A 27,862-nucleotide genomic window follows, 5' to 3' on the forward strand; every position below is an offset into this window, starting at 1 on the left:
TTTTTTTTTTGGGGGGGTGGGGGTGGGGGGTTAACGTTGACAATATAATTATATTAAAAAAATTAAGAGTGCATGGTGAGTTATAACAGAAGTCTTATAAAAAAAATCTATAGAACTGGGGTTTTCCTCTTCACGTTTGGCATTGTCATCCGCAGAATGGACGACCCATAAAGTAGACAATCAACCAAATACTTATGAAAACCTATAATGTCGCTTTCCTTGTCCATCCCAATATATATTTTCTGTTGTAAATCGGAATGGAGCATCCCAAATGCTATTAGTTAGCTCCTCTAATGAAAGAAAAATAAAAATAAAAAACTCTCAATAATGTCTAATTAGGAGTTTGGATCATCTCCAGCCAGATGGGGAGGATATACTCTTCAACCATGGTTTCCTTATGCCATGCCTGTGTCATGAGACTCGATGGATGCATGCCCCTAAGGAGTCTTATCAATTGTTTTTTCTAATTTATTTTTATTTATTTTCTCTCTCTCTCTCTCTCTCTCTCTCTCCTTGTTTTATAATAATTAATTCAATCTACTTTGTACCAAATAGGAAATTAACTTTCTCTCCTTCAACTAATCTCCCGAAAGACTCTTTCTCTTCTTCCTCTCCTCTTTGCTTTCCCATGCACAAGATTTTTGCAATTTCCAAGTAATTGCCCTCGAACATATTTTAAAAAACTGATCAGATTGGCCAATTTGATATCAATGCACTCTGACATTAGGGTAAAATGGTTCAAAAGACTTTTAGAAAAAAAAAAAAAAGATAGATTCATCTGATATAATCCCACCTTGACCGATATCAATTTGATACCAATCAGTATTGGTTGAAACAAATTCCTAGACCGATCCTGAATTTTAAAATCTTGCTCTCGAATGATCATCTACGAGTCATGTCTGATTTTTTCTAGACCTAGATTGTTGCCTTACAATAGGACAAATTGAAATTTTAGTATAATTTGGATTATTTTGGAAAACCCTTCCATTTAGTGGATTGTTGAGCATTCAATAGCCAACCTAAATCAAAGATTCATAAGAGGTATTGTTGTTACTTTTACAAGTGTAGACACAAAAAGACTAGGTTGCTCCCTATGTGAGCTGATGATGCTCTGATGCGCCCGTGCATGAACCACGTGGACATGTAGGGTTCCTTTGCCCTTTATTTATTTTTTATTTTTTTCTCGATTAATTGACCATTAATTTCGCTCAATCTCTATACCTTTAGAGGAAATCTTCTCTACACAATGAAATGAGAAGTTGAATCACCAATTGAAAGTTATCCTTCATTTGTGGATGATGATTTTGGTATTTTTACAAAACACCATCATGATGCCCTCTCCTGCCACATCCCACACCAGTGGCGAATGGATTCCAGTTCCCCATGGGTGTGAGGAAACTCAGTCCATAATTATATGCCTAATTACTAATATTTTTCTAGGAAATTAAGTTGTCACAAAATATAACATGTCCAATAATTCATGATTAAAAAAAGGAAAAAAAAAAAAAAAAAAAAGAGAAGTCTTGGGAGTACCCTACAGGGTTTACAATAGGCAGTCGCAGAAGGAATTCAAGGATTTGAAGTTTGGACTGATAGATTGGTGCAACTCAACGGAAGATCCCATAGGCAATGACCGTTTTATGAGTCCTTCAATTAGAATAGTCATTAAGCTCAGTTGACCATAGTAAAGGGGTGTCAAATTAAATTGAGACCGAACCGGTTAGGCTGACCGAAACTGACTGAAAGCAAACCAAATTGAAACCAATATGGCCATCGGATCATGTTTTGGACTAGATAATGTGACCTTAAACCGAAAAGAACCAAATCGAAAACCAAAATACCCTGACACCAGATCATCAAACTGAATAAAATGGATATCAACCTATCTAAATAGTTTCATGTTATTTCTTAATTGAGATTTATTATTTTACTGAAAGTAAGCTCTAAGTTTTAAAAATACTAGTAAACTATATTTAGTCATTATGTTTTCTAAATTATACATAAGGTCTCTCCATGGGAGTTTCCCATGTGACTTCTAAAATTTAAAAATTTTAAATGATTTGATGTGGTACAAATTGATGGGTATTCCATATATATTTTATGGATTGGACAATCTGTCCATAATACCTACCCCTAGAAAATAAAAAAAAGAACATTATCTTCTGTAGTTTATCTTTGGTGAATTATTATTGTCACAAAGCTTGTTGTGTTTTTCAAATATCAAAACATCTGTTCTTACACGTGGATAGATGATATGTCCTCCAATCATTAGATAGAGAGGATATGGTCTAAATTAACCATGTGTCAAATTTTAGAGTTATTCAATCAAATACCCCATTTTATATTGATACACATCCAATTTATGTCTATGCATGTGTACCAGTACTCTAAACATTACTATCCACTCTCTTAAATCTTAGTGGGAATAAACAATTTAGATTAAAAATAAAACATAAAACTAGATGGCTTAGATTTGTCTTATTATCATCGTATTCCATTTATTCCAAAGAAAAAATTATACTCAACATACCAATCATCAACTTTCTTATTTATTCTAAAATGGAAAATATTGGAATGACTGTACAGGGTGAATCAGATATTCTATCAGAGAAGGCTAAGAAAAATCAACACTAAGTGAATGGTGATGAGAAGAATCCTCCAACTTGAACCTTGCGAATCAATCCTTGCTACTGCATAATTTCCTGATGGTGCCTCCGCTGTTTTTCAACCACAAATATAGCACATTAAATAAGAAACTATTCATTTAAATGGTTACTCTCTTTTAGGTAAATCTCCGTGTACCTAAGTATAGTAACAATAAGTCATCACCATCCTATGTGGCACACAAGTGACAAAACCTACTCTCAGATAAGAGAAAATTAATCCATTAATGAGGGTAACTTTACATACTCAAAATACCTCTTATTGTATAAGGTTTTGACCCGAGTCGACCCGAGTCAGGCAAATCTATCTTGTGCCAAGATCACGTAATCAACCGTGATTACACCAAGCAACACGCTTTTTTTTCCACCTTTTTCTAGATAACCTACCATTCAAAGAATGTACAGAAACTTAAATGCTTGCTTCCCTTATGACCTAACATCAAGTATGAGCTTCTAACTCAGTGGGAGATAGTTACGTAATTGGGCTCTAGCGCAAGTCTAGAGAAGATCTCTAGTTCGACCATTCCCCCCCCCCCAACCTTCTTAAAATATAGTAGTATTAGGTTAGTAGTTACTAGTTGGTAATACGTGTTACCCTTGGTAGCTCCTTGTAGGTTCCCTAGCTGGTCCTAGTATAGATCTTACATAAAAATATAAAAATATAAAAAAAGAGTAGACTACCACCAACCAGGTATCTAAAAATAATTTTAAATGATTTTTACGTTTTGGATTGCCACTGTTTCAGCGCAATCACGATGCCCAAAGATGCAACTGAATTGTATTTAGGCTCTACCAAAAAAAAACTGAAATGTATTTAGGATCATTCTTTCATGAGGATCATATGCTTTGCCTTTAGGAGGAAAAACTATAGATTTCTCATGAGCTATAATTACTAATTAATCCTCTGAAAAGAAAAATATGAAAGAAACAACTATGTAGGAGCAAAATTATGCAGCTGAAAGATTCTCTGAACTGCTAGGTATGTGTGTCTGTTCTCTTCTCCTCACATGAAATAATCTTATTACCCTCCGATATATGATACCATTTTACTGCATCTCATTGGTGTGCTCCTCTATTCCACTTGCTCAGAGAATCTTCTCCTATTATGTTTTGTATGTGTCATAGTATGTATTATATGTATAATATATAATCATCTTACCGCTACAAGTGTCTGTGTTGAGGCTGGAGAGAGCATGTAGTATGGTTGTATTAACGTATCCAGCAGGCATAGGTAACACAAGATGCGGTATTTCCAATAAGAAGTCCATCTCCACATTGCATGGAAGGGCATTGAGAAATATTGGATGGTTTAACCACTTGGGATGGCTCACATTGCAACATAATAATCAATGAGATGAAATTAGATTTGGTTCAACTAATTGATAATCTATGTAGTTAAAAATTACTAAACGAAGTTAGCTATTCAATTAAGGTGAAAGGTCTAATGGTGAAACCCAAGGGGGCAGTGCAGTTGGTGAGCAACAAACTTGGTACGAGCCATAAATTCGGAAGTCCTAAGTTCGACTCCCACTAGGTACACCTTGGGCCACTCACACAGGGGTGTTTAGTGCTCTTTACTGCTTTTAGTGGAAGTTAAATGGTTCTCATTCAACCCTGGTATGACCCGGTTCATGCGATTGTGGGGTCAGTATAGACCTGCGGGACTAGTCAAGCGAAAGGCCTGGATACCCGTCGTTAGTAAAAATAAAAGGTCTAATGGTGAAGACATATAATGTGAAAACTTACGTCAAATTGTTTGAAGACTGGCATGAGCACTGGATGCAATTGTAAGTAGTCAAGGCATAAGTTCCACTATGAACAAGCAAGGGGTAGTCCTCCGATTGTCTGCTCACTAAGGATGTGTGCAAACTGTGGATAATGGAAAACAAAATATGCCAAACCATAGAGTCAGTTGGCGAAATAAAAGCAATATGAAACCGAAGTCAATTCTTCTATGCTCGACTCGATTTCTGAAGGGTATGAGAGAATTATAAGAGAATTAGATAATAGAGATGTGATTTCCTGCCTACAAACTGAAATTGCAACTTCCCCTCTGTCTTATAGATTGATTCTAGAGGACATTGTGTTCTTATCAACATATTTTGTTTCATTTAATTTTAACTTTTCTTCAATGGAGATTAATAGCATAGTAGACTCCCTTGCTACAAAGGCACTACCAGTGACATATGCAATGGTTTGGTCTATTTTTGATACATGGATTCAAGAGATGTGTTCTACTGCTAAAATGAGTACTCTACGTAGATGATGAATAAATCTATTTCTACCAAAAATAAATAAATTAAATATTGTAAAATGGGTTAAAGAGAAAAGATTAGGAGTGTCTGAGACTATGGTGGCATTTCCACTCCATATTCTAGAGGAGATTGCTTTAGACGCTATATCTAGGGCTAGATTTCATTTTTTTATAGTGATGAGTTGCAAGTCGCTGATGGCATTGCCAAAGGTGGGGTCTGCGTTCTCATTTGTGTAGCCTGGTTTTCACCTGTCTTAAGAAGGGGAATCTAGATCAGGTCTTCATACGAAAACCATTCTCATACGATGCCTTCCTGATCTACACTTAGATTTCACTCAAAGTGAAAACCAATTGAAAGAAGAGAGAGATTAAGTGGAATCCAAGTGTGAACCAGTCACTGTACGAGAATGGCTCTTGCAAGAGGACCTGATCCAGACTCAGGGGGGGAGATAAGAAGGACAGACCTTTGAGTGGAACATCAAGCACTTGGCCGCCCTGGAGTTGAAGGGCATTGGACATTCCATTGAGTGTCAATAAGGTGTTCAAGTCGGTCCCATATTCCACAGCGATCTGCTGCAGGGAGCTCCCCTTGGCCACGACATGTCCATAATGGACGACCTGATCTCCACCCACTTTGTCTCAGTTGCATTGGAGTGGAATCCATAGCTTTTGCCCAACCAAGATCAAGCTTGGGTCCGAGATGTTATTGATGTTGTAACCCCGGCAGTCACTAAGATGGGGGGTGAATTAGTGAGTCCAATTCTGATCCCCAAAAACTTGTCTGATGTCTGGCCAAGAAAAACCCCGATACACATGTCCTTATATCTGTCCCTGTTTGCACACAGTCATATGCACACTCAGCCTCTCATAGGCACTTCGAAGTGTGCACACCCATTCTGCACTTCATACACTTTAATATAAAATGCAAACAATAAGCACTCACAACACAAGGTTTTTACGAGGTTCGACAATTTGCCTATATCCCCAAAGTAGTGCCCGTAAAGGCTTCGTACCTACTCAATACACTATTTTTTACTATACCCACACCCAATTTTCTCAAGCCGAAGCTGAGATAGCACTCAAAGTGCCGATACAATGTGTAGCACCTACTACACGGGAGCACCCACTCCCAGTACTTAGCACCCACTAAGCACTCAATAAAGAATACAGTAAAGTTGGGCTTATATCAATGCCCTACAGTCAAGCCCTGCCTAGCATATATATCCACAACTAGCTAGCATGCTTACAGTTCATCCATAACTAATCTAGCATGTATACATTTCATCCACAACTAACTTTAACATACATACATATCATTATACATGCATATAATGTAAATCTAAAATTAGGGAATCTCACAACCGGTTGCCTGGGATGACTGGGAACTTGCACTGACAAGCTTGGTGTTCATACCTTCTCTCCCCTTTGGCTTCTTGCTCTTCAAAGTAACCACAAGCAAACCCTCATCCGGTTTCTTCTCTTCCTCTTTGGCTTTGAGTCAATGCATCATCAACACACATTAACCACCTCTTAAAACCCTCATTAATGGAGTAAACAAAACTCCTATTGAGCAACAAAACCCATTCATGGTTCTACTAACAAAGGGGGAAGCTCCTCTCTTTATTCTTCTTCTTCCCTTGGCTTAGAAATAAGATACCATCAATACCACCCAACTACTCTTCTTAACCACCATTAATGGAGTGTAAAACAACTCACATGAAGCCTTCAAGCTTTTCAATGGTCAACAATAGAGAGAGGAGTTTCACGCATAAAAATTGTACCTTTTCACTCTCTAAAACCCTAATTTTTCACTTCCACTGTGTAGAGCTCGGAGTGGTGAAGAATCTATTTGAGATGAGGGAGATATGGCCATTTGAAGTTGGGCTAACCAAAAAGCCAGAAATAGAATCTTCAGAGGATGGCTTGGCGTACGCTGGTGGTGTGGGAAGGAACGGGATGATCTAGGCCATTCATTTAATCAAAAAGGCACATTTAATATAAGCCCTTAGATCCATGTAACGGATCTTAAATATTAGCCGTCAAATTAGAATCATAGATTGATGTAAAGTTGACCTGATGTCATCGATCAGGTTACTTTTTGTTGTCGATTTTCATTGGCTCCTTTTCTAAATTTTAAGGGAGCTTGTCTCCCACTCACAAAATGCTGAAACTAATAACAGCCGTTAGATCTGGATCTAAAATCTAGATTAATTTCATGAGCCCCAAAAAGTATCTTCTTGGAAAGTGCCATACACATGTGCCATACTCGATCAGCACCCATTTTCTTAAATCATGCACCAGACCCCTGGATTCTTATAGTTACAAGAAAACCTCCAAAAATTCAACCAAAATTCTAAAAGAACCCCCAGTGGCCGAGAGCTACCATTGGTTTTCTGGTTTGGATTTTTGAACCTGCTTCACGAAAACACATGTAACTTTTTCATACGATTTCTGATCAAGACAAAACGAAGTGCGTTGGAACCATGACAGGACGCTCTACAACTTTTCAAAAGACCTGATCATCTGACTTAGGGATGTAAAAAGATAAAAATGCCCTATACCTTTCCAATGATGCATCTTCCTCATTCAGAATCTGAACGCGATGAAGTTAGAACTGTTGGAAAGATCGGATTTTTTTCGTATCGTTACATGGAGAAAAATTCTTTTGAAAAATTCATCTCCAATGTTGAAATTGCCCCCGACTGTCATAAATATCGTAACTTCTTTATACGGTATCGAAATGTGACAAAATCAAATGCACTAGACTGGATAAATTACAATCTATCTTTTTCATGAAGAAATGGTCTTCCAAAAATATCATTTTCACCTTCGAAAATGCCTTCGAGCATAAATAGGCCAATTTTGTCAGTTTTGACCTAGAAACCCGCACCACCTACCATGGATGTATCAAAGCACTCCATGCACACAATGTGGATATGTTATCTCATCAGTGACACTCAACACTTCCATGTCATCATTTTCGACCATTTCACCCAAACTGACGACATCATCAATGCCACGTGGTCGGGTTGCCAACAAGGATAACATTACAACAACAATTGACATGAGCAATTTCTTGGTAGGTCACCAACCCAGAGTACACATTTCTAGCTATGTGATCCAAGTTATCTCTTGGTTGTACAATGTAGACAGGGACCTTATTGGAGATTCTGGTGCCGTTGGGGCAAGTGCAAGGGAAGGGGATCTTGATGGTACCATTGGCTAGGAAGGATTGGTTTGAAGAGGTGGAGAGAGAGAGAGGGAGTTTGCACCAAGTAAGGAGTAGAAATTGGTGACACCAAAGAGGAAAGAGATGTTGGCGAGGGTCGTGTCGTTGGGAGAGATGTAGTCGATCAGTGCATTGCATGTTGTTGCAGTTGAATCCTAGGGTTGTTGATGGAACAGAAAGGGCTGAGAACAAGGCGAAGATGAAGCTGAGGAGCAGCGTTGCGGAACCCTTTGTCTTCGTTGTCTTTTGTTTGAGATTTTAAATGTAACCACAAGCGTACGGATCAGTGTAGCTACGGGTCGAACACAGGGAGAGCAGCCACTTTATTTTTTTACTTCTTTTAATAATGCGAAAGTGAACCGATTAATGGTTGTGATCTAATTCTAATTACCATCTTAAACATATGTATCTAAAATAACGTCCTAACCATTCGTCATCTAAGAATTTAAAGACGCAAGCCACGCAATTAAAATTAAATAAATAAATAACTGAAAATAAACAATCCACCTAGTTTAAAAAAATAATAATAAAGGAAAAAAATGCTGAAATAAAAATAAAATAAAAGAAAGGGGAGAAAGCTAGAGAGAGACTCACAAGTAGGTTTCTCTACTTAGCCCGAGTGATGCATCATAATATGAGCTTCCCTACTTGACCAGAGAGTCACTCTTACAAGGGTTACTCTACTTGGCTTTAGGGAAAGGGAGACAATTAAAATAAAAGCAATAAATTGATGGTTCTATGGCTAGGAGGGGCAAAGCCAACACATACACTAGTCATGAACCTTGGGGGAAAGGGATAGCAATAATGTAACGACTGAAATTAAAATCCAAAATTAAGAAAGAAAGGGTAGTCAGAAGAGGGAATGAGAGGGGAGAGAGAAGACTATTGAGGGAGCCTACTTACTTGAACTTCAACCATTGAACTGAAAACTTGATCGATTTGAGATACTACCAATACTAAAAACCAAATCTGAAATAAACCAAATCTAAAATTTCTAGTACTAGAGAAAACAAATCTAAAGAAAAAAAAAATTGAACTTGAAAAATATGTTTTATAGCTTGTTCTTATCACCTAGTACTAAGCCTAGAACTAGAACTTGAACTTGAAAATTACAACTTCAATTGCTTAAACAATAAAAAAATAAATAAATAAATAAATAATTGAATCAAAAACAAAAGTGTTTGCATTAATTAAATAAAAATAACTTACAAAAGTGTTTAAAACATAAACCTAGAACTAGAGCTAGAGAAAGAGATAGAGTAACTAAAAAAAAAAAAACCTAGAAGAAGAATTAATTGTCTCCCCTCCTCTTACATGAGTTGTATTTATAGGGAATGGGGAGGTAGGGTAACAAATTTCTCTTTCCTAAAAGGGAGAAACTCACAATTGGTAGTGAGATCTTTTGAGACCTCCTGGTGAACAAGAGAATTTTGCACACCTTAGCTCACCAACTACACTAGGTAGTTGTTGTTGGAAATATATGACGTCCGATAATACTTAAAGCCTTTAAAATACAAAACCTGCAAAAAGAGAGTAAAACCCAAGGTAGCTCCATTCTAAATATTTAAAATGCATGTTTTATTACCCTAGATTTCACACATAAATGTGCTCATCATCTTTCTTTTTCTTCTCTGTACTCTTAAGATCTCTAAACTCTTGACTCTAGTGGGTGCATGTGGGACAACTCACAAGGTAAGGAATGTGGAAAGTGGACAAGTGGGCAAGGGAGGGCTGTTTTCATGTTTCAATCCGGCCCTACATCTAGATATAAGAGAGGCAAAAAGACCACCTTACCCCTAATTAGATGCCTTTGCACTACTTTTGATTCGCCCTCTTGCTGACCTAGTGGCCTCGCGACTAGGTAAGGTCCAGGCCTCCATAGGAAACAGACAAAGTTTCATTACTAAGGATGAAGTCAAACAAAATCCCTTTGACTCATTCCTCTTTCCCTTGGTAGTTCTACTTCTTTCTTCTGGGCACATTATTAAGAGATCGGATTAGGTTCACGTGCCAGAATAATCTCGTATGTTCCTGGTCTGTGGATTTGGAATTCATTTTCTCTCTCTTCATTTAATAGATTCCAAATCCACGGACCAGGAACATACGAGATTGTTCTCATATGTGAACCTGATCTGGTCTCTTGAAAATGTGCCCAAAAGAAAGAAGCAGAACTACCAAGGGAAAGACGAACGAATCAAAGGGATTTTGTTTAACTTCTTCCTTAATAATGAGAACTTTGTCTGTCTCTTGTAACTTGGACATGGAGGCACGTGGAGGCCTGGACCTTACTTGGTCGCGAGGCCACTAGGTTAGTATGAGGGCGAATCAGGAGAGATATAAAGGCATCTAACTAGGAGTAGGGTGGTCTTTTTGCCACCCTTATGTCTAGACAGGGACAGGTTGAAACATGAAAATACCCCTTCCTTGCCCATCTGACAGTATCGATCCCATGGTCAAGGGATACTCCCTTCTCCCTTGTCCCTAGTGTTGAATTTCCCATTTTTCTTTTTAATTTTTATGAGAATCTTTAATTCTTTATTGAAAGTTTTGGAAAGTCTAAATTTGACTGTTAATCAATGGAGCGATGGTCATAGTCATGGTAATATAGTATTCTGTTGCTCAAACATGACTTGTACAAAAAACTGTTTAAATTTAGAAAATAAGCCCATGAGCCCGGCCGGCCGGTGGTGGTGATGGCCTGCCAGCTTGTAAGCTGGTTGTAGTACTAATCAATTCAAGCTTATTTATTTATTTTTGGACCAAGTTTTCCAGTGTTCACAGTTTCATTCGATGCAAGAACCATTATCATGAGAAGGATATTTTGGAAAACATACTAAAACCTTATAAATTGAATCTTCATCGTGCATTAAAAAAAACAAAAAAAAAATATTCTAATTAGTTTGACCTTTAATCTCATTTGGTTTCGAAAACTATAGAGGAAAGCTTCTCAGCACAATGCCCTGAGAAGTCTAGTCAACCATTAATATTTATATACCTAATTACAAATATTTTTGGGGAAAGTTGGCACAAAAATATAGCATGTTGATCAAAATTCTTGATATAAGTCTTGAGAGACAGGTTGGCGAGGTGGTCAATGTGGCCAAAGTTGGTCAAATGGATCTATTTTTTCGTGATGTTGGGAGCAGAATGGCATTGCGCAACCTTTAATTTTTTTGTTTTTTTTTTCTTTTTTCTTTGGGGGCTTATATTTTTCTATTCAACTTAAAAAACTTTAGATTAGAATATGTCAAATTTGGTGGTTCTAAGATCATAATTATTGATACGAGCCTTTTCCACATAAAAAGGGAATCTTATGTTACAATAAAACCAGAAGTGATGTGGATTATTCAAGAATCGAAGTCGATTTGCTTTATAAAAAGAAGATATCAAATGAAATTTCTAATGAAAATAAGGTTTCATGGGTTTCAGCCTTGTCCTCATCGTGGGATATCAAATTGAGCAAAAATAGGATCAAAAGTGTTATCAAGGATTCTGCGATTTTATTTGTAATGATGGAATGAGTCAATACACACCACTTTAGGTATACTTATCGAACAAAAATGGGTGATATTGATCAAGAATTTCGATTTTTTGGAAGTATCATGATTAGCCAATAAGAAGAGTTTCAATTTATTTGAAGACCTATTGATTCTAACAACTGAAGAAATGGGACCTTATATTTCTATTCGAGTTAAAAAAAAAAAAAAAACAAAAAAAAAAAAAAAAAAAAAAAAAAAAAAACCTTATTGCCAGAATAGAATATGTTAAATTGGATAGTTTCGAAGAATCAATTATGTAGATACAGTCTTTTCCACATAAAAAGGGATCTTTTGTTACAATAGACCAGAAAAAAAGTGATGTGGCATTATTCAAGAATCGAAGTCGATTTTGCGTTATTATAAAAGAAGATATCATGAAGACTTCTTTGAAATGGTTTCAAAGGATTCAGACACATTGTCTCATGATGGGATATCTATTGAAATAATGATCAATGTTATCCAAAGGATTTCCTGACAAATTTTTTCAATACTGGAATGGAGTCAATCATTAAACTTTGTATATCATTAATTAAACAAATGGTGAATGATTGTCCTCAATTGATCAAGAATTTCATTTTTAGGAAAAGTATCATGATCAGCCAATAAGAAGAGTTTCAATTTATTCAAATGAACGATTTGAAGACATATTAATTCTAACAACTGATTGCAGAGTTGATCATTCGGACCAACACAATCATACATACAGTCATCATTATTGAAAACTCTCTTCCTATCATAAATGTTCAAATGTTTTTAAACCTTTGATATTTTTTTTTTTTTCAATTTTTGTTATTTAATGAAACTATTGAGGTCTTGGCAATAGGTCAAATAAAATTACATTAAAATAAAATAGAACTACAATCTTCAGTAAATGTTGAAATAAGGCTGAGTTGTTGTTGTTGTTGTCGTATAATCTTTGGTAAATCTAATAAAGGAGAGGATTCTCTAAAAGGCAACATAGCCCCTACGCTAGCATGGGGACCAATGGTGACTTTCAAGAGTGTGGAAACATCAACAAGGACAGAATTTCTACCTTTCATGAGGAGTGGGGTGGTCATTTCACCATCTGTATCTGGGCGCAAGGGCCACGATGACTTTCAAGTTTCTTTTTTAATTCCATACAATAATCAACATCATTTTGTACAAACCTCAAGGGGTAGCCGAGCTGGTAAGGGACCTTTGACTCAGAAGCATGTGGTTCTGAGTTCGATTCCTCTTATCTCCTTGGGGCCACTCATACAAGGGTGTTTAGTGCTCGTCATTGCTTTCAGTGAAAGTTCTCATTCAACCCCGGTCTGACCTGGACCGAAAGGCCTGAATAAAGTAAAGCAAAAAAAACCTACTTCATGGATAAAATATTGCAAAACATTTTATCAGTCTCCCATGTCAAATTCTCAAGAAGCCACTCATAGGACCAATGAAAGCACTTTTGCCACACTCAGGGCGAGAGCAGATTACCCAAAGAATCTTTTAACTGCTTTTTCTAGCCTAGTGTTCATCGCTCGCATGCAGTGGGAAGGTGTACTGCATGATATGCTAGAAATTTCATGGTTTATATATGCTAGAAATTTCATGGTTTATATTCCATTTCCAATGGATATTAATATCAAAATAGCCAAGGGCAAGAATGTGCAGACTCAAGTAATACAGATCAAACTTCTGTATGGAGAACTGAAAAACAATGGGTTAGTGACCTCATACTTGATTGAAAGTGTCTGCTGAACTCGCATGTTTTTACTTCGATCACATGTTGCAACCATGAAGAAAGACTCTTCCATGTTGAAAATGAACCTATATAGATGGCTATGATTATCTCACCAGGATTTATGAGCAGAGAGATATTTATCCAGAAAAAGGGGTGATACACCATCACACTCCCCCTCCGTAAATTTAGGGAATCTAATGCATGTATTGACATAGCATAACCATTCAAATCAATTCTCAACTATTCACTTCAACCTAGTCTTTACATACATATCACGGGCCAAAAAATTTGTTGAGCACAAATGAGTGGAATACACAACTTTAACCGTGTAAAAACCCAAGTAACCAATCAATTTTCACATACAAAGCCATCCCCGCAAGTTGTGTTTTAGTTGATAAGTCCCTATTTCAAAATAAGGTTACTAACTCGCCACTGGATACTACCTCTAGACTACGAAGGTGTAACTCTGTTTTGAACACTCACCATTCAATTTTGGCACTACCATCTGATACCTAGATGTTTTCCCCCGGAGGTAACCCAGCAAGCTTCAAAGGAGTACCGAGTACTCTCTCCATGTCAAACCGTACCTCAATGTTGCGGATGCTGTAGCCAACAACCATCAGCCAATAAAGCAACCTGGCAAGTTCTGGTGCACTAGTCTCTGTTGCTGTCGTCTGCAACCATTGTAATCATGAGCATATAAACAGTCCTACATTATTTTGATGCAAGCGAATTTCAGGTAAAACAAATGATTGTTTGGTGATTTTTTTTTGTCCTGATTGCATAGGTTTTAAGATCTATTATTGGTTTCTTAAAATTATAATGTGTTCAAGAAGATGATCAATGCTGATAAAATTCTTGATTTCTGCCAAACGTTCCTAGTTTTTGAGTTCTGATTTCAGTATTTCCATAAACCAGTATTCCATATTATTGTTTATTGCCTCCAACTGAAGCCTAATTCCTCTTTCCTACTAATGATTTCTTCTAAATATTATTTCATTCAAGTGAGTTCGAGTTATTTGATTCCACAACACCCCCCCCCCAACCAGACCCCCTATAACCCAAATTTAGATTCTCTATCTGACCCAAATTTCCACTTCTTTTGAATTCTACTAGCGCACCTAGATTCGATTTGTACATATGATCATTGCTTAGGGCTTTACCTATATTCCAAAAGGTGTGAAGTTCCTTGAGATCAGGCCACTCACTTGTAGGGTTTTGGTCAACCCTTCTGACCTAGTCCTACAGCAGTACCTACATCCAAGATCAGAATATCTTTCAGATCATTGAAATGTCAACTATATCTTAGTTTCATTTTAAGCAGGAAGAATGAAGAGTGGGACCATGAAACTAAAAATATGGTTGCAATTGAAAACTTAAAAAAAAAAAAAAAAAAAGGATCTTCAGTGGATTAGACAAACCTTCATTTGAGCAGGATCTGAAACTGCCAGGAGGCGCTTAATAAATGTGTTCATAGCCAACACTACATCTTCTCCTGTAGTACTTGTAAGCTCCTACATAAGTTGGGCATGTAAGCAAATTATAAACATGCAGAACAAATGAAAACAGAACAAATAATCCCTACAATAATCAATACGCATGACAATAAAATAGCAATCTTTAACTGTAGAAATTGGTTTAGTTGAGTTTATTCTAGTTGACTGGACTGGATAAAAATAAGAAACCTGAAAGACATTGGCACAATAAAGTGTTGGCTTCCATTCATTTAAGTTCATTTTGTTCTGTGGAAGATCTAAGTAGGACCAATTAAATGACACATTAATGTAGGACTAGATTGGACACCCAACTAGACCCAAATCTGCAGGAACTTTTAGACTAAAGAACAACCAAAACCAGTCTCAAATATATAGCAGAAAATCACCCTCAAACAACAGTCCAGAATATATTCGACCACCAGAAACAGTATTACAGAATGGGAATAAGAGCAGCAGTAGTACTTAGAACCAAAACAGAGACTAGCTAAGAATGTTAACAACTTCAGATTAACAGTAATTAGATTCAGCAGTCCAGAAACTTCCAGCAGCAGGCATTAACTCTACAGAATGTAATCCAAAACCTGCAGGTCACTAAAAGACCAAAAAAAAGGAGATTGTTTATATCTCACTATTCAGAGGTCAGATAGGGCTCCAACTTGGGTTGAACCTAACCTGGGCAGAGGTGGATCTTCGACAAAAAAATGGGGTCGTTCTGACAGCTGGAACTGACTAAACCAGCAAGGGCCGAAAGCTCTGTTTTGCAGAAAATTCTGGGCAGAAATAGAAGGAATCATACCTGGTATTTGCAGCTCTAATAAACCTTGAAATTACAGTTGAACTTAAAGAAAAGATTAATTGGAGCAGACCTCCTGGACTTCATGCCACAAGGAGTCGTTGGATTGAACACCAACCCATCACTGTGATCAGACACACAGAAGCTCTCTTGCAGAGAAAGCAACAGCAGCAGCAAAATAGTTTTTGTCAAAATTGTGGCTCATAAAACAGCCCTCTTCTTTATTTATAATGATGGGGAGGGTTTACAAATAATAGCAACTCAGAGTTACTAAATTTGAGTTACTAAAAACTGATTACAAGAAGTTACTAAAAACTAGAAATTGGAATCTAATGAAAATAGAAACTAGTCTTAAACAGAAATTAGAAACTAAAAATGACTTGAAATTAGAAACTAACTTAGGACTTCAAAATAGAAACTAAATAAGAAACTATTAAGCTACTAATAATCCCCATCAGCAGCCCAAATCATGGGTTAACTTGGACCAGATCTGGGTCGACCCAGTCAGCCACTTGGGTCGACCTTGGTCTTGGTTCTTCTTGTGGAAACCCTTGTCGGTACTGCATCAGCTCTCCCCGGCTTGAAAACATTCGACTCCGACAAATGGATAAGGGACATGTAGCGCTCATACAAGTCGGGATCAAGCCTCTTGAAATCATCAGCATGAATCCAAGTTCAGTCACTATGGGGACGGCCTTTCCACTTGACAAGAAAAGTGTGATAACTAGTGCCACGGCAGGAGGTCTTGTAATTATCATCCAAGACGTCTTCAATAACTTCAGAAGTCGGTGGCTTCAGTTGGGGCAACCTCAGCATTTGCTCCGTGTCTCCATCATCCGAATGATGCCCAACATAAAGGTGAAGATCAGCCACATTAAACACATTGCTTATGATCATGTCATCAGGCAGCTCAAGAACATAAGCATTTGGTCCTATACGTTTCAGCACCTTATAGGAACCCATCTTTCGTGAATGTAACTTGGTATTGACACCCGTCTGAAACCGTTCAAGATTTACTCAAATCATCACCATGTCCCCGAGTTTGAACTCCACATAACGCTGATGACGATCAGCAGAAGCCTTATACACCTCATTGTTCAAGGCAATACATCGTCGGACGTTGGCATGCACCTCAGTGATATGACGTAAGAACTCATCAGCTTCAATACTAACTCGAGTCTGGGGTGGAAGTGACATAAGGTCAATAGGCCGCTTAGGTTAAACTCCAAGCAAGATCTCAAAAGGAGTACGACCTGTTGTCCTATTCACTGAGCTGTTGTAGGCAAATTCTGCAATGTTAAGAATAGAAGGCCATGTCTTCTCATAGTCTCGAACCAAACACCTCAACAAGTTTCCCAAGCTACGGTTCACCACCTCTATCTGTCCGTCTGTCTGTGGATGAAATGCAGTTGAAAAGTTCAACTTTGTATGTCTTCAACCACAATGTCTTCCAAAAATAACTCATGAACTTAACATCACGGTCAGACACATTACTAGTTGGTAGCCCATGTAGTCGTATTACTTCCTTAAAGAAGAGCTTTGCAACCTGATAAGCATCAAAAGTCTTACGACAAGGAATAAAATGAGCCATCTTAGAGAAACGATCCACAACCACCATAATGGAATCATATCGTTCTCTAGTAGGAGGTAGTCCAAGAACAAAATCCATGCTAACATCCAGCCACAGTGCATGAGGAACAGGTAGTAGAGAGTATAAACTTGTGTTCTGTTTTCCCCTTTTTTCCAACTGACATACACGGCATCTCTTGATCACATGATCGACATCCTTTGCAATGCATGGCCAATAATATCGATCTGTCGCCTGTGCAAGAGTCTTATCTTTCCCAAAATGTCCTCCTAATCCTCCTCCATGTAACTCTCGTATGATGTAATGACGTAGGGAAGAGTTTGGGATACAAAGCCGTATGCCAAAGAACAAGTACCCTTCATGAATAGAGTACTTTAGGTGCTGCCCACCTTGTTGTAACTCTATAAAGACAGTGTTGAAATCAGAATCAGATGTGTACTCACCTCGTATTTGATCTATGTTAATAACATGTGCTGAAAATGTGTTAAGTGTGAGCACTTTCCAGCTAAGTGCATCAGCCACTTTATTCTCTTTTCCCACCTTGTACTTCATAGCAAATACAAATTCCTGCAAGTAGGCTACCCATTTGGCATGTCTGTGGCTAATCGACTTCTGTGAGTGAAGGTGCTTCAAGGCCTAATAATCAGTGTACAAAATGAATTCCTTACCAATGAGGTAGTGCCTCCAATGGCGTAACACTTGGACGACTGCATACAACTCCAGATCATAAGTCGAATAGCGCTTCTTGGCCTCATTCAATTTATCGCTATAAAAAGCGATAGGGTGTCCTTGCATTATCACTCCTCCTAGCCCAACATGTGAAGCAGCTGTAGCTACCTCAAATACTCCGTCAAAATCTGGTAGGCGTAGGATGGGTGCCTCTGTCATCTTCCTCTTCACAAGAGCGAAAGCTTTGGTTGCTGCAGCTGTCCATTCAAACTTCCCTTTACTCGACTTCATACATTTAGTGATGGGTGCGATAACTGCACTGAAGTTCCGAATAAATCTCCTGTAGAAGAAAGCCAACCCATGGAAGCTACGGACTTTTGTTAGTGTCTTAAGTGTGGGTCAATCAGTGATGCTCTTGATCTTCTCCGGATCAGCTTCAACCCCCTTTGATGACACTATAAATCCAAAGAATACAACCTTGGGCAGCATGAAGGAACACTTTTTGAGATTAATGTATAACTTCTCAGCACGGAGTACTCTCAAGACTTGCCTCAAGTGAACCATATGCTCTTCTTAGTTCTTACTGTATACCAAAATGTCATCAAAATAAACAACCAAAAAGCGACCAATGAAGGGACAAAGGACCTGTGTCATCACCCTCATAAAAGTACTAGATGCATTCATCATACCGAAAGGCATGACATTCCACTCATATAAGCCATCCTTGGTCTTAAAGGCGGTCTTCCACTCATCCCCAGAATGGATATGAATCTGATGATAGCCACTCCTCAGATCCAACTTGGAAAAGACTTTTGCCCCGAACAGCATATCCAACATATCATCTAGTCGTGGTATAGGAAACCTATACTTGACTGTTATCTTGTTGATAGCATGACTGTCCACACACATACGCCAAGAACCATCCTTCTTTGGCGTGAGAAAAGCTGGTACTGCACAAAGACTTAAGCTCTCCTCAATGAAGCCCTTCTGTAGTAACCCATCCACTTGCCGTTTTAGCTCGGCATGCTCAGTAGGACTAAGTCTATAAGCAGGAAAGTTGGGTAAAACCGAACCAAGTACCAAGTCAATAGCATGTTGTATGTCTCTCATGGGAGGCAACTCATCTGGGAGATCATCAGGAACTAAGTCAGAAAAGCCAGATAGGAGCTCTCTGATAGGTGCACTATGCGTTACCTTCGGTTGGGAAGTGACTTCCCTAGTAACAAGTGCCATGACCATTCCAGTCTCATGACTTGTGCGTAAGAACTGTTTGCGGGGAATAGCTAGCAACTCCTTTCAGTCCTTTGTGGGCATAGCTACGACCTTCTTCTTATTGTCAATGTCCTTCTGATTTGACCTTAGGGATCTCTTTCACTATATTTCAACCGGCACATTTACCGGATAGAAAGTTATATGAACACCCTTCCACATGAAAGTACACATTTTCTTCTTCCTTCCAACTATGGCATCATTGTCATACATCCAAGGACGACCAAGCAATACATCTATGAGTTTCATTGGGATCACATCACACCAAAATTTCTCTTCATATCGGTAAAGTTTCAAAGGAACTGAGCACCTCTTATTCACCTTTAAAGTATTACCATTCAGCAAGGATACCTTACAAGGCTGAGGACCTGGGTCAGCTTTCAAGGTTGCTTTCTTCACAAAGGCTTCAGAAACAATGTTGACACAACTGCCACTATCAATGATAATCTGACAAGTATGCTCACCTGACTTCATACGAATGTAGAATATGCAGTTACGTCGCCAATTCTCTCCTTTGGTTTCAGCCACCAATATGCGAGTAACAATATTTATTCCCTGAGTATCATCCTCATTAGCGTCTTCCATATCATAGTCATATCCACCATCATCATCATCATCTAAAGGATAGGGGTAAAGAGCTAACTCATCCTCCTCATTGGAGTCTTCAACCTCAGCTACTGCATTAACTCTCTGCTTATGCGGACAAGACTTAGCAAAATGTCCTACCTCTTGGCAATGGAAACATTGTACCTTATTACTACCTATCATGGGTGTCTTTCCTTTATGATCAGCTCGTGGAGGAAAAGTGAACTTTGGAGGTGCTGAGCCACTAGGTTTATTGGCTAAAAATTCTTCTTTACCTCCCCAGCTTGGAAACCAAACCTTCTAACTGGTTGTGCTAGAAGCTCCTCTGCTCATAGGGCCTTATCAAAATAATCCCTCACTGAGTGCACATCAACAACTCCGATACCCCTGTTGATTTCAGCTCGCAAACCCAGTCGAAACCGAGATAACAGTTTCCTTTCATTCTCCCTTATGCCTGTACGAGAATAAAGTGCATCAAACTTGTTCATATACTCGGCAACAGTTATAGACCCTTGATAAAGAGAGTTCAGCTGGTCTTGTATGCGAGCTCTGAAGTTGCGTGGCAAGTATTTTATCTGATAGCTCAAGCTTCATCACCTCCCAACTAGTAGGTTCTCTACCACAGTCTTCTAACTCTAGCTCATAGGTCCTCCACCACTCACGAGCAGCCCGAACTAGCTTTGCACGAGCTAATTTCATCTTCCGTTCCTTAGGTAACTCATAATAGTCAAAATAGTCATCCAGTGCCACTACCCAATCATAGAACAATTGGGGGTCATGTCTCCCATCAAACTCCTTTAGATCGAGCTTGACCTTCTATGAATCTCCAGAGTACCTCTGTTACACAGGATTCTCAGTCTCAAAATATCCTCTTACATGCTCTTCAAAAATAGGTTGTGATACCGGAACCCTCTGTGGTGCTCTTAGATTAGGGTTTGCTCTCCTGTTAGTCAACTGAGCAACTACATTCAATGGGGTTTCCACTTCGGGTGTTGTACGTGAATTGCCAATAGGCTGTTGTAGTGGGGTCTCTTTATTCAACAACCTGGCATCCAATTCAGCCTTCAATTCAGTCCGTAAGGCTTGCTGTTCAACCTTCATCTCAGTCCTCATAGTCTGTAGCATCTCCATATGAGAAGCTAGGGTGGGGGTGTTGTTATCAGCCATGCTCTAATACTACTAAATGTAGGACTAGATTGGACACCCAACTAGACCCAAATCTGCATGAACTTTTAGACTAAGGAACAACCAAAACCAGTCTCAAATTTATAGCAGAAAATCACCCTCAAACAACAGTCCAGAATATATTTGACCAGAAACAGTATTACAGAATGGGAATAAGAGCAGCAGCAGTACTTAGAACCAAAACAGAGACTAGCTAAGAATTTTAACAACTTCAGACTAACAGTAATTAGATTCAGCAGTCCAGAAACTTCCAGCAGCAGGCATTAACTCTATAGAATGTAATCCAGAACCTGCAGGTCACTAAAAGACGAAAAAAATGAGATTCTTTATATCTCCCCATTCAAAGGTCAGATAGGGCTCCAACTTGGATCGAACCTAACCTGGGCAGAGGTGGATCTTTGACAAAAAAATGGGGTCATTCTGACAGCTGGAACTGAGTAAACCAGTAAGGGCCGAAAGCTCTGTTTTGCAAAAAATTCAGGACAGAAATAGAAGGAATCGTACCTGGTATTTGCAGCTCTAATAAACCTTGAAATTACAGTAGAACTTAAAGAAAATATTACTTGGAACAAACCTCCTGGACTTCAAGCCGCAAGGAGTCGATGGATCAAACACCAACCCATCACTGTGATCAGACACACAGAAGTTCTCTTGCAGAGAAAGCAGCAACAGCAACAAAATAGTTTTTGTCAAAATCGTGGCTCATAAAAGAGCCCTTTTCTTTATTTATAATGATGGGGAGGGTTTACAAATAATAGCAACTCAAAGTTACTAAATTTGAGTTACTAAAAACCGATTACAAGAAGTAACTAAAAACTAGAAATTGGAATCTAATGAAAATAGAAACTAGTCTTAAGCAGAAATTAGAAACTAACAATGACTTGAAATTAGAAACTAACTTAGGACTTCAAAATAGAAACTAAATACGAACCTCTTAAGCTACTAATAATCCCCATCAACAGCCCAAATCGTGGGCTGACTTGGATCAGATCTGGGTCGACCCAGTGGCCACTTGGGTCGACCTTGGTCTTGGTTCTCCTTGTGTAAACCCTTGTCGGTACTGCATCATACATCATGTTACCCTGCATTAGCATCAAATGTAGTAATGAGTTTTACATTGTCCGTCAATTTTTTATCTTTAGGAGATCTAAGTAGGATCAATTATGTGACACATCCTATTACCCTGCATTTGCTTCAAATGTAGTATCAGTTGTATAAAGTCCTTGAGCGGTTCATTACTTTCACTATGTACACATTTAAGGACCAAAATAAATTAAAACAAGTGGCCAAATTCATTACTTTCAGATTTTGTGGCTCAAGGGATTTAAGATATTCCAATAGTTCATTCTATCCATTGGCAGATCTCGATCCCAATTGATGGTTTAGTTCCTCAATTTCTCCTTCAAGTATCTCGATGTATTTGACAGCATCTATTTTCTCTGGACCAGAAACATTGTTCCACCTGATAATTTCACCTCTAACATTTTTCTGTGTGCCTAGTGCATAATCTAGTGAATCCTGTAAATATCACAGAAGCATGTCACCTAACAATTGAAATGAAGACAACAAATTATATAGATTTCAACAAAAAAGATCAGTAACCTATGTTGTGGATAAGAATGGAATATATGTAGAAACATTATCAAAGATGCCATTCCCAACATAATTTGATGTAGATGCACACCCATGGACCGATCCAAACCCATCTGGGTATCCAGACGGAGATGAGGCCAATCCATATTTGGTTACTTGATCTAGTAGGATTTAAGTAAATCTTATTTATTCGGGAATATTATGTAATCTTTTATTTTAAGTAGGATACATAAGGAGATATTAGTTTCTTAATTTATTTTAGTTTCTTTGATTGAGTTAGTTTCTTATTTAGAGTTGGTTTCCTAGTTTTGTTTTGAACTAGTTTCCTTTTAGGATTTGTTTCCATGTTGGAGTCTTTTATTTGCCTATTTAATGTGCTTGTAACCGATGGAGCAATTAGAGAATAAAAAAATATGAATCGAGTAAAGTGTTTGAGAGCCTGGGGCGTGTGTGCGACTCTTCCCCCCCCCCCTTCTTTGTGCAATTGTTCCATTCCCCTTGCAACTCTGAGACCCATCTCAGGGAATTCTTCCCTACTACCCTTACCGGCCTTCCATTAATTGGTATCAGAGCCGAAGGATCCCCATTCCTTCCCCTCCATCTCTCTTCTTCCCTTCCCATTCTAGTTTTTTATTTCTACAGAGACTAAGAACAGTCAAAAAAAAAAAAAAACAAAAGAGAGAGAAAATCGATTCTGTCCAGAGAAGAATCGAGCCCTCCTTCTCACCACCCCCCTTTTTCTCCCAACTTCCTTTGGTCGAGCCCCTTTTCTAGGGTTCGGACAGCAGCAAAAAAAAAAAGAGAGAAAATCCTTCTAAACCCTGTTCTAGGGTTTTGTCGAGTGAAAAAAAAAGCAGCAGCGTAGTAGAGAAAGAAAAAAAAAGGGAGAAACAACAAAAGAAAGAAGAAGAAGAAGAAGAAGAAGAGACAGAAACAGAAAACAGAAGACAGAAAAAGAAAAGGAAGAAGAAAGAAGAAAGAACACAATTTCAGAGAAAACAAGAAGAAGAAGAAGAGAAGACGAGATGAGGTGACGAGGTCAGAAGAAAGAGGCAGCGACATACCTGAGTCCAAGCCGTCGCGAGTCACCCCTCCCTTCATCGAAGTCGCGACGTCTCCCTCCTTCGCCGACTTCCTTAGGTCAATTAAGAGTAGAACTCCCACTGGTGGCTTCCTTCTCTAAGTAGGAGACGGCAACTCCAAACCCCAATTCCTATCTTTTGTCTTTTACAAGAATTCCCGTCTTCTTCCTAAACTACCCTCCCCATTTCTCTCAGATTCCTTGTTGTCCTAAAATTCTGTTAGTTTCCAAGTTTGCCCTTCACTCATACAAACAGTGATTGCTCTTGTGTTTCTCATTGAAGTTCATCAAATTACAATTCTACCATCACATTGTCAACTTCTATTTATTTACAATTCTGCCACCCCAGCAGAAAAAAAAAAAAAGGGGAGATCAATGGATCTAAAATTTTTATCGGATATTCGTCAACAAATGCAATTGATGCAAGTGCAGCTCGATGAAATTCAACGAAATTGCACTACCATCAAAACCCAAGTATACTCTACCTTCAACTATGTGATCTCAGCCGTTAAACAACAGGTAGACAAACCAGAAGATGAATCACCAGTCGTAGAAGATGAGATGGCCCCGTTGGAAGTTGAAGATCAACTTGTGGAAAATTTTAAATCGGTCGATCTCTTCAATGAATCGATTGATTTTATTTTTCCGAGTCACTACTTCACCAATGAACTTCGCATCGTGGATTTCATATCATTCGATCTTGGTTTTGATAGTGACTTCATACAAGCAAGGATGGATGTTGATCGACTGGTATTGATTCTCCCATTCTACAAAACTCGTGGACGAGTTTTTCTCAACATCGAGGGAGTTGTTGTAGATGCACACCCATGAACCGATCCAAACCCATCTGGGTATCCAGACGGAGATGAGGCCGATCCATATTTGGTTACTTGATATAGTAGGATTTAAGTAAATCTTATTTATTCGGGAATATTATGTAATCTTTTATTTTAAGTAGGATACATAGGGAGATATTAGTTTTTTAATTTATTTTAGTTTCTTAGATTAAGTTAGTTTCCTATTTAGAGTTGGTTTCCTAGTTTTGTTTTGAACTAGTTTCTTTTTAGGATTTGTTTCCATGTTGGAGTCTTTTATTTGCCTATTTAATGTGCTTGTAACCGATGGAGTAATTAGAGAATAGAAAAATATGAATTGAGTAAAGTGTTTGAGAGCCTGCGGGCGTGTGTGCGACTCTTCCCCCCCTTCTTTATGCGATTGTTCAAGGACCTTCCCCTTGCAACTTGAGACCCATCTCAGGAAATTCTTCCCTACCCTTACCGGCCCTCCATCATAATTTCTCATTGCTTTATATTTCCAAGGTCTGGCCCTGAACCAAGGATTCCAATTATCAGGGTTGGATCACCCAAATCAACTCTCACCAGCCCAACCAATACATGCTGACACCTCACAGGGCTGGGGAAATATTGGGCTGGATTGGCCTTATCCCAACTTAATGGGGTTGGCTACATGGATCCAGACCAAACAAAGTATGTAAAAACTGGGGTCTAAACAGAAAATGAGGGTGAAAAAAGAATAATAAATAGACAAATAAATGAAGAATGCAAGATGAAAAAAAAAAAATGAAAGATGAAAGTAAGAGGTAAGAGGACAGCCCGACTAGCCAGGAGAATCTTAGCTAGATGGGGTCAACTATATAGATTCTTACCCTCAGATAGGCTCTACCCGCTATCATACTTGGTACAAGACCCAAACTATGCATGTCATTCCTCATAACTTCTCCTATAGTCATTTTAGGCTTGCCCCCATCCAATACTAATAAGTTTCCTTGCCAACAAACTCAGCCTTATCCCGACTTAATGGGGTCGACTACATAGATCCAGACCAAACAAAGTATGTATAACCTGGGGTCTAAATAGAAAAGAAGGGTGAAAAAAGAATAAATAAATAATAAATAGAAAAATAAATGAAGAATGCAAGATGAAAAAAAAATGAAAGATGAAAGTAAAAGGTAAGAAGACAGCCCAGCTAACCAGGAGAATCTTAGCTAAATGGGGTCAACTATATAGATTCTTACTCTCCAATAGGCTCTATCCGCGGTTATACTTGGTACAAGACCCAAACTATGCATGTCATTCCTCATAACTTCTCCTATGGTCATTTTAGGCCTGCCCCTAACTCTTTTAGCTTCCTTAATCAGAATCATGTCACTCCTCCTCACAGAAACGTCCCAGGGCCTCCATTGAATATGACCATACTATCTCAAACAACTTTCTCGAAGCTTACCATTGATCGGTGCAACTCCCAAATCAGCTCTAATACTTTCATTTCATACTTTATCCTTCCTAGCTTATACACATTCATCTTAACATCCTCATCTCTGTTACCTATAGCTTCACAATATGACACTTCTTAATAGCTCAGCATTCCGCCCTATACATTATAGCTGATCGTACAACAATCCTATACAACTTTCCTTTAAGTTTTAAAGGGATATGCCTATCACACAGTACTCCGGTCGCATGTTAGGATTTAAAATGTAACCGCAAGCATACGGATCAGTGTAGCTACGGGTCGAACACAGGGAGAGCAGCCACTTTATTTTTGGCTTTTTCTAATAATGCGAAAGTGAACCAATTAATGGTTGTGATCTAATTCTAACTACCATCCTAAACATATGTATCTAAAATAACGTCCTAACCATTCGTCATCTAAGAATTTAAATACGCAAGCCACGCAATTAAATTAAATAAATAAATAACTGAAAATAAACAACCACGCAATTAAAAAGCAATGAAGGAAAAAAATGTTGAAATAAAAATAAAGTAAAAGAAAGGGGATAAAGCTAGAGAGAGGCTCACAAGTAGGTTTCTCTACTTAGCCCGAGGGATGCATCATAATATGAGCTTCCCTGCTTGACCAGAGAGTCACTCTTACAAGGGTTACTCTACGTAGCTTTAGGGAAAGGGAGGCAATTAAAATAAAAACAATAAAATGATAGTTCTATGGCTAAGAGGGGCAAAGCCAAGACATACATTAGCCATGAACCTTGGGGGAAAGGGAAAGCAATAATGTAACGACTAAAATTAAAATCCTAAATTAAGAAAGAAAGGGTAGTCAGAAGAGGGAATGAGAGGGGGGAGAGAAGACTATTGAAGATGCTTACCTACCTGAATCAATGCTTGAACTTGAGAGCTTGGGTGATTTGAGATACTGCTAACCCTGAAAACCAAATCTGGAATGAACTATAACTTGGGTGATTTGAGATACGGCTCGTGATCTTGGTCACCTAGATCTAAGCCTAGAACTATAACTTTAAAAATTACAACTCAATTGCATAAATCATAAACATAAAAGGTTGATAAAAATAAAAGAGTGCTTGCATTAATTGAAATAAAAAGCTATTACAAAAATGATTAAAGCAAAAATAAAGAAGAATTAAAAAACTAAAGAGAGAAAGAGAGAGAGCAACTAAAAAAAAAACCCTAGAAGAAGAATGAAGTGTCTCCTCCCCTTGTGTTGATTCTATTATATAGAGAATGGGGGAGGGAAGCTAACAATTTTAGCTTCTAAAAAAAAAGGATTTTTTTTTTCTTATTGATGAGGTGGAGGATAGAGAAGAGAGAAAGAGAAAACGTGTGGAGAGAGAATCTCCCACGATTTTTCTTGCTTTTTTTTCCTATTTTTTCTCCCTTTTTCTATTTTTCTCTCTCTTCTTGCACAAGAAACCCCCCTTGGCCGATTTTTCTTGCTTGGATTTGGACAATATTCTATTTTAATGGGAAATTCCATCCATGCCTTTGTCTTTTCCTTTTCTTTTTTTTTTTCTTTTTCTTTTTCTATCCTATTTTTTCCCTTCAACTTTCGCACAGCCCTCTTGGCCGACCTCTTTGCTTTAAGTGATGAATAGGAGAGAGAAAATCTTTCAAAAAATACTCCAAAAAATGGTACCCAAGAGGTTCGAACTTGAGACCTCCTAATAAGGAAGGCATTTTGCACACCACAACTCACCAACTACGCTAGGTAGTTGTTGTTATCAAAAATGAATCTTCAATCACTTAAGGGTGTGGTTCATTGATCCTTGTTGGCATTTAGAATATTCCTTGTACCCTTGGGACAACTACAGACGGGCTAGTTCTGCATCTCGGTTCAGTTCTGATCCATTATTCTTTTTCTGGTCCGAAAAGAATAATCACTTGTACGGTTGACCAAACGAATGTGTACTTTTAATTGAACACGTCCATCTTGTTCAGAA

General features: G+C 38.2%; 1 pseudogene; it reads right to left on the minus strand.

Annotated features, from left to right (window-relative positions):
• Nucleotides 1-3,872: 3,872 nt before the first annotated feature.
• On the minus strand, nucleotides 3,873-19,175 carry LOC122091576 (annotated as a pseudogene).
• Between the last annotated feature and the right edge of the window lie 8,687 nt (nucleotides 19,176-27,862).

The sequence above is a fragment of the Macadamia integrifolia genome, chromosome 10, assembly GCF_013358625.1.
Source record: "Macadamia integrifolia cultivar HAES 741 chromosome 10, SCU_Mint_v3, whole genome shotgun sequence".
NCBI classification, from domain to species: Eukaryota; Viridiplantae; Streptophyta; class Magnoliopsida; order Proteales; family Proteaceae; genus Macadamia; species Macadamia integrifolia.